At 39.3% G+C, this 12,214-nt stretch overlaps 1 protein-coding gene across 2 annotated transcripts in view; it reads left to right on the top strand.

The window, feature by feature from the left end:
• The window catches only part of TPD52L1 (TPD52 like 1), a 1,279,033-nt gene that overhangs the window by 518,165 nt on the left and 748,654 nt on the right, over window positions 1-12,214 (top strand). The window lies entirely within an intron of this gene.

Genomic DNA, 12,214 nt, shown 5'->3' with positions numbered 1-12,214 from the left:
GTTCAGTTTTTCCCACAAACAGCTGTCAGTGAAACCCTTCAAAGCTTTTCTGTTGCTCTACAAGCAACTCAGTTGCATACTGAGCAGCATTGCCTTATTGATCAAACTTATCCTACACAAATTATAGGTCCCTTTTGTAGTCTCTGCACTACAAGCACAGTCCTGTCAAATTAACCCATTCCCTTCCCTAATAAAAATACAGTAAATGCCTGCTATCATGGACAGGTAGTTTCCCATCAACTCTCTGGCCAGCCTGATAGACATGGACATCCTGGAGCAATGTAACAATTGTCTCATGTATACTGACAACCACGTACTCCTAAAACAAACAAATACTTTATGTGAGAGATGTAGTTACACTATGAAATTGGAGGCAAGACTCTCACATAAGGACAAATTGAATGTCAAACAGCTTGTCATTGCATGCACACTTCCACAATAAATAAGAACATGATGCATAAACCACATATGCGGAGTTACTCACTAGTAACTTACCAAAAGATCAGAAGCCTCCCAGATAGAAACCACTTACACACATAACAATGCAAAAAACAACCACAACACATAATAACACACATACACACCAGTGTCTCAACAAATAAGCCCATAAGGCATAACACCACAAAACCTAATGCATTAGTCATAGGTGACTCTGTTGTGAGAGACACGGATGTTCCCCTCACCAGGCTGGATAAGGAGTGGGTTAGGCTTAGCTGCCTGTCAGGTGCCAGGATCTGTTAAGTCACTCAGGCACTCAAGTCACTAAACCACAAGTCCATGTGGGGATGAAGGACTTGAGACATACCTCACTGGACTAGATGAAGAGAAACATGACTGAGCTCTCATATTATGTGTCACAGGCAGGTATAAGCCTAGCCTTAAGCAGCATTCTACCTTCTCCAAGGATGATTCCACAACAATTGGCTTAGCTTGTGGTGTCAGTCCAAGGGGATCCAATATCTATTAGCCTGGGAAGATGGGAAGACATGGTCAACAGGCCACACTCTTTTGCCAGAGATGGCCTGCAGCTGTCTCCTCTAGGCTTTTGAATACTGGCAAAGGCATTAGCCACCTCTATTGTGCCTTTTTTAGACAGTGTCAAAATAACCAACCTTCCAGCATAACAAAATCTTCTCTAAATAAACTCAAGGTACTGCTGCTGAATGCTAGGAGTCTAAACAAGAAACTGTGCTCCCTGGAAGCACTTCTCACTTTGGAAGATGCTGACATCTGTGCAGTCACCTAGACATGGTTCAAAGGTGTGGAAAGCACCCTGGCCATGCAGGGCTACAGTGCCTTCCATACTTTCAGACCACATACTGAGCAGGAAAGAACCAAAGGAGGAAGAGGTTTATCCATCTTCATTAATGATAAGTACACCTCAAGACTGGTCAAACAGTATGACTGTCTTGCGCTATTCCATGTCCAATTAACTATAGGCAAAGCCCCCTTCCACATCATAGCTAACTATAGGTCCTTCACCATGAAACAAGCCTTGACTTCCTGGAGTCACTTGCCATATTGCCTAACACTACTCATGGGTGATTTTAATAAACCTACCATTGACTGGTAAACATACATGACCACAAACATGCTGGCTCAGAGGTTCTTGGACTTTGTCAGTACAAATGCTCTGGAACAACTAGTCAGCACACCCACAAGAGGCTGAAATGTTCTCGACATAGTACTTGCTAACATGGGAGAGCATTGCACTCCCCCCCCCGCCTTGTGTGATATCCTCTATAGTATGATCTGACCATAAATCAGTCTCATTTGATGTCATTATAAGACTAGATACCCCATCAAGCTCAAAATTGCTTAAGACGTTTTCTAAGACAAATATCCTTCTACTAAGTGATGGCATAGGAAGTTTCAAAGCCCCCTCAAATGCAAATAACAGACTCCTATGCAGAGGTGGACAACAATGCCCTGTATAACCACTTAAGCAGTTGTATAGAATCAGCTGTACCTGACCAGATTAAAACCAGGTCTTACCGAAAAAACAAGCCACCCTAGTGGTCCTCTGGTATAAACAGGCTATGCAACAAGAGAAAGAAACTAATGTCCAAGAACAAGAGGGAACTGGCTCAGTAGAGGAAGATATCCCTCTCTAGCTTAAACAAACAAGTTAGAGATCTTGTCAGGTCCCCCAAAGATAATTACAAAGCAAAAATAGCCTCACTAAATAAGGGTAATCATGAGGTGTGCTTTAACTACATCTGAAATCTAACAGGGAATACCCAGCTCTGCACTGAACTGGTTGTGGATGGCACCAGCCATACTCACCTGGAGGGAATAGCCAACCTGCTAGCTGACAGATTTGAAGAAAACTTCAGCCCCCTGCTGTCTCCAGTCATCACCCAAAGTATACATGCTACCATTCCTCAGCCTTTTATCTCAAGAGAGCAGGTCATCTCAGCACTCTCAAATGCCAAAAACACAGCATCAGTGGAACAGACAACACAAGTTGCCATTTAAACAACGTAAAACATGACCTAGCAGACCCACGTGGATCCCTCTTTAACCACCGTTTGAGAACTGGCTATATTCCGGTGGAATGGAGGGCAGCAGCAGTAATGCTCCTGCACAAAGGGATGCCATCATCTGACCCTGGGAATAATTGGCCCATAAGCTTGAATACCCCCATCTGCAAGCCCATGGAAGGAATAATTATGGACTTTATTAACAAGGACATAGGCTCTCCAAACTCTGGACCCAAACCAGTTCAGATTCATTAAAGGTAGATCATGCCTGTTAAACATGATTGACTTTTTCGAGAAAGTCACCAAGGCCCTGGACAAGGGAAAAACAATGCATACACCTACCCTGACCTAGCCAAGATGTTTGATACAACCCCCCACTCAGGTATTATGCAGAAAGTCTCCCAGTTGGGAATTAACCCCTACATTACCAGATGGGTAGCCAACTGGCTCACCAACAGGACACATACTGTCAAAGTTGGTGACTTCACTTCTAGCAAAAGACCACTCACTAGTGGCATACCACAGGGTTCTGTGCTGGGCCCCTTACTGTTCAGAATTTATTTCTCAGAAGTCCAGGCAAACTTGGACAACCTGTGGCTGACCGAGTTCGCTGATGATTACAAATTGGGAGCAATGACTGCGTCCCCCAATGAAGTTAATATGCTGCAGACAGGGTTAATGCAGATAAATGATTGGTGCTAAAGCCACAGATTGAAGCTAAATGCAAAAAAAAATGCATTACTATTCCATTTGGGGAAGCTGATATCCATGTTAATTACATTATAGAAAGCACTCCCCTAAATGTAGATGCAGTGGTACATGATCTGGGTATGCAGGTCGATTGCAATCTGAACTTTGACCACCACGTATCCACAGTAGTAAGGAAATCCTTTTATGTGACACATCTTGTAAGTTACAGCATCGCATTTAGATCTAATGATGTAATAATTCCATTATACTTGGCCCTCATCAGACCAATAATTGAGTATAATGCTCTGTTTTGCATGTACCTCATTGACAAGCAACAGTTAGAGAGACCATAGAGGTTTCTTACCAAGAAATTACAGGGAAAACAAAACGAATATTACATGGATAGATTGAAAGCCCTGTCAATGTAATCTGTCTCCTACAGGTTGCTAAGGGGTGACTTGAGCCTGGCTTACAGGGCAGTCTCTGACCTGCCCTTGATAGAAATGCTACAAATATGTAAATCAAACTGCAGGAGGGTCACTCCAGGCACCTTAACCTAGCATCTGACATGAACAGGTCGTGCTGGAGAGATAGATACATCTCCCAGAGACTGCCAGTTCTTTGGAAAAAGCTTTCAGTTCATGTGAAACAAAGCCCCTCCCTGACCCTCTTCAAATGCAACCTAGATCAATGGATGGGTTTCTACAAATTTCTTCCTGGGATGGTGCTCATGTCTCTCCTAGATAGTGGAAGTCGGTATTAACTACCAAAGACCCTTACCTTTGTGAACTTCACTGACCTACCCACCTATAATTGAGGCAACTCAGGATAAATATGGCTAGGCTTGTAAGGTCTCTAGAGCCATTAGCCTAGTAACTCCTATAAACCTGGGAAAAATTGGTTTGAAATGTTGATGGTATGTTTGCAAAGAGTAAGTAATGGTTAGAATGAGCTTGACTGTTTATTGTAGAGTGTGACTGCTGGCATGAAGTGGTCAAATATGTCAGCTGCTTGTCTTTGTGTTGATACATAGAATGGTTTATTACTGCCTTGATTTTTTTGCCAGATAACTTGTTTATTTAATTCCAGGCATCTGCTGTGATAGCACGGCTTTTTTTGTAGCTTACAGAAGCATAATTATATTTATTTAGAAAAATTATAATTCTACAGAGGTTTATCTATTTATTTATTTTTTGGGTGACTATCTTAGTTTGTAAAGGATTTGGAGTAGAAGATACACTGTCTCCTTAAGATTGAAGAGAGGTTAAATCCAATGCATTTGCATGTTCCGCATTCCATCTAATAAAATCTTGTCAATAGACACTGCATCTAAAAAAATCAATATATAAAGAGATAGTAACTGTATTTGCAGATTTATTGCCTTTCTCACAAAACAGAGCACAGCTCCCTTACACAAGCAAAAGCTAATTTGATTCAGCTAAAATAGAGTTATTAATTACTTCTAGTATAACACTTGTTTAAGCTTTCAGAGTTGAAAACTTTCCCCTGTCCTGCCAGTCATGTTATATCTAGTTCTCCAACTATCTTCTTAGGTCACTTCCTCCCATTTGGCTTGTGTGACAGACACCATGGAGTAAGTTACATATCACTGACCTTTTTTCATATATTACTCCTAAAATGTGAGAATCACGTTTGTCCTCCCTAAGACAAACCCTGTCATACAATGAAATAAGATTAGAATTTTAAAAAGTTCCCAAATCTGAATGAAAATGCACATGCTTCTATATCTTGCGAATTGCCTAAATATTTTCAAACTTAAGTGACTAGTTTACTCAAATGACTCTTCCAAAATACACTAAATTCTCTTGTTAATCTTTAATATTCATTACTTTATATCACTCCCCTTTTTTTACTAAATGTATTTCTGTTTATACATTATACTTCTTTACGGGCAGCCACGGTGGTGCAGCAGTTAGTGTTGCCACCTCACAGCAAGAGGTTCTCCAGTTCAATCCTCGGCTGGGGTGCCTTCTGTGTGGAGTCTGCATGTCCTCCCTCTGGTTGTGTGGGTTTCCTCCGGGTCTTCTGGTTTCCCCCCACATCCCAAAGACATGCTGTAGGTGGATTGGACACTCTAAATTGGCCCTAGGTGTGAGTGTGTGCTTGTGTGTGCCTTCTGTGGAAGGTTGAACGCCGTGCTGGCAACTCGACACTGTAAAACTCTACTGCCAATCATGAGCGGACAGGTGATCCGCTGTGGCGACCCCTAACCGGGAAAAGCCGAAAGAAGAACTGTACCTTAAGTAACTTCATCTCCATTCATAAAATCTATTGCATATTGTGCTTACATTCTTCAGTTCTAATAAGATTTTACTTATTTGTATATTTGTTAAAGTTTATTGTATGGGCATTTATCTGAAGAATTTATTCTTGTATTTGATATCTGTTTGTACGACTTGTTTTTGACTTGTTTCATAATACATATTATGTTTGCTCTTGCCAGGCTACCCTGAAAATGGTCCATTTGGAATAGCGCTCTACTCTGAGACAGAGTTCCACTAGTGATAAAATATCTTCCAGATCTTGTAAAAAAACATACAAAATTGTAAGGGACCTCCAACCCCTGTTCAGTGAACATGACAACTTGAGAGACATTTTTTCAAGCACTCTCATTGCTGTTATTTAAACAACCTCCACATCTAAAGAATCTTATTGTCAGAAGCATACGTAGCCCAGAAGAGAACATATTCCAGAACTGCATAAAACCCTGCAACCATCCAAGGTGCAAACATGTCACATGATTTGTATGGCTTCCAGCATAACAATTTCACAGAGCAGAAGTTTCAAGGTACAGGGTTTATTTATGTGCTCTTTTAAAAACATGAGTTATCTAATCAAATGCAGGAAATGCCCAGCAGAGAGACAGGTCCCTCACTCAGAACTAGGATAAATGACCATAGACACACAGTTGCAAACAAAATGATTGACCAGCCAGTGTCAGCACACTTTTCCCAATCTGATCATTCTGTATCAGATATGATTGTTATAGTTCTTCAAGGACATTTCCATTTACCTTTGGAAAGAAGAGCAATACAAATTTGTGTACTTATTCAGTCTGCAGTCAGTGGTTTGAACCAGGGTGTTGGTTTTTGGAGACACTATAGTACTTAACTTTTCCTTTTGAGCAACTAACACTGAACACAAATAAGGTATACTGAAGAGCAACAAATGCTTTTTTTCTGGTAGTGCATGGTTTATGATGAATTTACTCTGAATGCAAACTACTATCTCAGAAGGTTTAAAGTAACTGTTACGATTTCTGGGATTATTGTATTATGACCTGTGTTTTATTCATAACAGGAGAGTAGTTATTTCACATAATGCAACATTTTGGTCAGAACAGTACTAACGATAAACGGGTCTATATTAGAAGACCGAATGTTTAGGTGATGGAACACCTAAACATCAATCTTCTAATATTGAAAGCAAAAAACGGCGAATGGACGATTTAACACAGGGAAAGATTTCCCTTGGCCGTTCGCCGGGGTTTGCTATTTCCCTACTGTTGAGCGATCTCGGAGTTGGTATATTTAGTTAGGGGGGGTGTGGGGTGAAGCCCCTACTTAATTTAGATGTAAAGTAATGTTTTTTGTGTTGTGGCCGAGGGACCTGTTTTCCTAGGACGTTCGACATTGTGCAATTCGATAGTAGAAGATCGATGTTTAGGTGTTCGATCACCTAAAGAGTCGGTCTTCTAATATAGACCCCCATAAACTTAACAGTTAGTAAGGCTATGATGTTCAGACAGTTTTAGCAATATAACAACATTTTGTCTGGTTCTTTTGTTCTTTAGAACCTTACACTGACGTAACAACACATTTTCTTCTCTCTCTCTTTCTCTCAGTGATTAGTTTGACCATAGCTTGTATAGTGATTTAATTGTAGACAATATCTAGACATTCTAAGTCTGTATCTTATTTTTATGGTAGACCCTGCCTTTCACTTAATTTTGAACTGGACATTATTGCTAATTTATTTTTTTGTGTTAAGCAAAACATCTATACCACAAAGATTGTTTGTTTATCCAGACTAACAACTTACAAAGTATAAATTCTTGTTTTCCTTGTCTGGATTTAACTAATCTTCATACACATCTCTTGTTTTGTGATTTATTGTCTAAGTACATCAGAGCAGTCTCTCTGACCTTTACCTTCCCTGCTAAATTAACACTAAATCTAATGTAACATGCCAAAATTTGATTTTTATAGCAGGGCATGACCCTATCCTCTACAATTTCAGTCTGTCTCTCTCTTTCTCTTCATATCTGTCTCTCTCTATCTAACACACACACACACACACACACACACACACACACACACACACACACACACACACACACACACACTGTGACTGAATCTGAGGTGCAGTTCGAACTGCATATTTCTCTTCCACACGACTATTTTTCAAGTGTTCTGTTTTTATCCAATTGGAAATAAATGATGAAATTCCCTTTCCCGGCACAAGGGGATATTTAAGTACCATATTTAACATCAGTATCTTAATTACTCCTGATGAAGGACTCATGTCAGCTTGAAAACTGGAATAATTGCAAAACCTACATTGGTCCAATAAAAGATGTTAGATCATGCCTGTGTTCCAATGTGTTTGTGTTTTCTGTTAGTGAGCCAACACATTTCATAGTTTGTTTTTCTTCTACCCTGGAAAACAAATTTTAAATAAAATAAAAAAAAGTTTGCATTGTCCTTACACACTGACGTTGTGCAAAGTGCTGGTGCTGTATTCTAATCACAGGCTAAACAGGAGAGACTTTCTTTAACTTATGCTGTGATGATGTTCATCCGGGCTTGGCATACTGAATTATGATCGACTTTTGCCCTTGCTTCCACTTTTTTCATCCAACTACAGGTACCTTTGACATAAGTGACATTTTTAAAATCATTTCAGGAAACCCAAATCCATGGATTATCTTAATGAGGCCTTTAGGCCCCTTTCATAGTGTGTGCTTAGTGACAGTTAATTTGGTATGTCCATTTTATGGCAAGGCTAAGTGTAACCATGGTACAGTCTAGACTCAGATGTAGACATAGGTCCCTTCAGATTTTCATCATTTGGATTAATCCTGCATTAATCCATGATATGATCTATGTGTATGGAGCTTTAATTTAGTATTTTTTATCTTCTGAATCTGAATCCATAGTTTTTCATTTCTAAGTATTGAATTAAGTAATTAAATATCTACTTCATTGTTTCCTATCACAAAGATTTTATTGTAATAGCATGCAACATATATAAAATAAGCCACGCTCATCTAGGTCAGAACCACTAAATGAAAAGCACAGGGAAGTTTTGTTGGTTAACAAAATATTGGGGCTGTATTTCTTTTTTGCATTTTATCTGGTTTTAGCTTTTATGAGACTCTTTTTAGGTTTATGATTAACATGTCTCCAAGCTTAGTGCTTTGTGGTTTGTTGGATACCCCTAGATAGTGAAATGAAAGCTAATCAAATCTATACAAAATGCCAAAAATGCCTCATTTCCTTTCTGGCATGCCTTCAAGCTAAATATGGGCCTAGCACACTGGTTGTGATTCAGTTGCATACATTAACTTTCAGCTGTTTATTAATATTTGCAGAAGGCAGTTGCTGAGATGATTGGTATAACAGACTTGTCAGATTGATTTTATGGTATTCCTTGCTCCTTTCAGAAATAGGAGCCACACGTTTTTATCTCAGCTAAAAAAAAGTCTCAGAAATGACTAAGTAACCTGGTTTCTCTTGGCAACTGTAGAACACACAGTTTTGTTTTTTTAAAAGCTGATATGCTGCAACGACTATTCAAAGTAGCATTTAATTTTTCATGTAATAAATCTTCCTCTAGCCAAACTAATACCATAGTCTTTATAACGATATTAAGGGTTTTTATTTTCCTAGACAAGTACAAGGCGTGTGTGTGTGTGTGTGTGTGTGTGTGTGTGTGTGTGTGTGTGTGTGTGTGTGTGTGTGTGTGTGTGTGTGTGTACATATGTGTGTATGTGCATAGCCTATAGCAGACCCTGTAATGTTGTGTGGGCACATAGACGGCACAATAGTACATGGAAATGTAGTGCAGTACTACTGCAGTTATTAAAATGTAACTCATTTGCACTTACCACTGGTATTGTTCTGTTTGTGACCATGGAAAAGTAGCTTTATTGGACATGATTTTCTTTAGTAATGGAGATCATATTGCTGATAGGGGAGATGAAACTTTGATATGCTTACAGGGCTAAGTTACATTTCCTAAACCTAAACTCACAGTCTGGCAGTTGGAGACAGTGTTAGGCTGGCACTTGTTGCACAGGGTTAAAGCTGTGAGCTGTGGTACTGGGTTTGACTCCTTCAGCCTTTATTTGCCTACTGTATGACTTTGAGCAAGTCACTTCACCAGACAGCACTTGAGGGCAACTGGAATTTGAGTTAGGCTCCACAATTGTCCTCTGGACTGCAAGCCTAGTAACTAACCATGATAGCACTGTTCTGTAGTAATGGCTCCATTTATCTGCCCAGAGACCATTGACCATCTTGCCGCCAGTTGCCTGCTGTTCATACTGGAGTGTAAGCTACAGCTTAAACAGGGGGTGGCAGAAGCTATAAATGCCATGCAGCATACCTTCTACTGTCCAGATTTTCACAGAATGTCCAGATTTTTGGCTAATATTTTTTGTTTCTTCCTCATAAAATTTGTGGTTTTCTGGCAAATTATTGGGGTGATTTGGGGACTGAAGTCACTAAATAAACACATACATTTCAAATCCTTCAGAAAATGCATGTTAACAAAAATCTTGTTATTCTAGCAATGGTGTAAGTTTGTAAGAGCAATATTTAAAATCTGTCATTATTTTTGGGCCTTTGTCCCCCCAATATGTCAGGCTCTGCCCAGATTTCTTGTGCTAAAAGGTTGAGAGGTATACCATGCAGTACTTGTTTTCACTGTGTAAAAAATACAAATAAAAAGTAAATAACATCCAGAATCATAAGAAAATTTGTACTGTAAAGATTGTATCATAATTAGCCTATAGGACTCTTTACTGCTGAATTCACTTCTAGTTACACTATAGGCAATGATTGACATTTCACTGTCTGAAAAAAAAACTGAAGACAACAGTTGAAGTACTGTAAGGCGATGCATTATTTATTAGTTGAAGTACTGTAAGGAGATATGTTATTTATTTATTGTTCACTATATTGTATTTATCACGTAGTTTATAAGTTGATGATGTATCATACTTTTAACTGAATTTGGTGAGGTAAGGAAGAAGACTAAGTTAGGAGTACAGAGGTTCTGTTCAAATCCCCACCCCCATGCAATGTTTTACATTTGTCTGCTTTCAGCAGCTGGGAGTAACATAGTCAAACTGAAGTAATGACTGAAATAAATGCAGAAGTATGGGCTCCAGCTGCTCAACCATATTTCAAAAGGGTACCAGAAATGTTATCAGGTCCGAAACTTGAGTTAGCTTTGATTCTAGAAACGGATACCTGAAATGTATACTGTAATCTAGTATCAGACTTTACCAGCATGGTCATGATAGTGGAAAGTGAGATGGAGTCGTTGACTATCTCAATCAGTTATTGTACATGTGTTATGTATTACATCAAGAACTGTAGCACTGTTCAAACCCATGATGACTATAATTATAAAAGGCAGTAGGTTTGTGGCTCAAGTTATTAGCAAAAAATTTCTCAGGCCAAATCTTCTGTTTTAATACATTTCCTAAAGGGGCATATTAAACCTGTTCAGAACAAAGTAGGATGTAGATTGCAAATCATCCTGTTGTGTTTCTTGCTGTTATACTTTCCTATTGGTTTATCCCTTCACCAAACCTGATTGCAACTGCTAGGATGAGTTGCTACTATTAGAACATGCTCAAACATAAGAAAATATTTCTTATTGCAGAATACAATTTATTCATAATCTCTGTCACTAATTTATATGTCATTTGTCTTATTTAAAGATTGTATAACATCATTAATAGGTACATAACTTATCATTAATAGGTACATAACTTGCACTGCGGTGGTGGTGCTGCGGTAGCGTTGTTGCCTCATAGCAACGTTGTCCCATTCGATTCTCAGCTAGACCGTCTTCTGTGTGGAGGCATACGTGAATGGGGTGTGTCTTTGTTGAAGGTTGTGCATCAGGGCTGGTAACCCGGTACGTAAAAATCCACTACCAATCATTAGCGGACCGGAGTTCCTCTGTGGCGACCCCTACCCGGGAAAAGCTGAAAGACACAAACAAATTAATAGGTACATAACTTGGGCGGCCATGGTGGTGCAGCAGTTAGTGTTGCTGCCTCACAGCAAGAGGTTCTCCGGTTCGATTCTCGGCTGGGGTGCTTTCTGTGCGGAGTCTGCATTTCCTCCCTGTGGTCGCGTGGGTTTCCTCCGGGTGCTCCGGTTTCCTCCCACATCCCAAAGACACGCTGTAGGTGGATTGGACACTCCAAATTGGCCCTAGGTGTGATTGTGTGCTAGTGTGTGCCTTCTGTGGAAGGTTGGGCACCAGGCTGGCACCTCAGCACTGTAAAACTCCACTGCCAATCATGAGCAGACAGGTGATCCGCTGTGGCAACCCCTAACTGGGAAAAAGCCGAAGAAGAAGATTAATAGGTACATAACTTGCTTCACTAAAATACTCAAAACTTATATTAAAGCATATAAAAGATACTGTTATGGTTCATAATTTCATTTTGTACCAAATGTTCTCAATTTTCATTCTGAGAGGCTTGTATGTCTTATAGATATTGCCACACAAAAATCTGCAATGATGCTTATGAATCCAATCTCCTGTAATATTTTTACATACTTGAGTTCAGCTATTGTTGGTATCTGGTGAATTTCTACTATACAGATTCTATTAAGTTTATGTTATTTAATGTATATGAACAGAAAGGTGATTTTTTTTTTTTTATTCTAGTATAGGTCAGATAAATAATTTAAACAGGTTGCATAAGATTGCTGGTTCTGTAGTGTCCATTGCCTTAAATAATAGCCTTACAAACTTCAAAGCTTTAGTTT

This window comes from Protopterus annectens, chromosome 1.part1 (assembly GCF_019279795.1).
Source record: "Protopterus annectens isolate FY-2018-M chromosome 1.part1, PAN1.0, whole genome shotgun sequence".
Taxonomy (NCBI): Eukaryota; Metazoa; Chordata; order Ceratodontiformes; family Protopteridae; genus Protopterus; species Protopterus annectens.
Note: the sequence above shows the minus strand (reverse complement) of the source record. Positions and strands in the feature narration are given on the sequence as shown.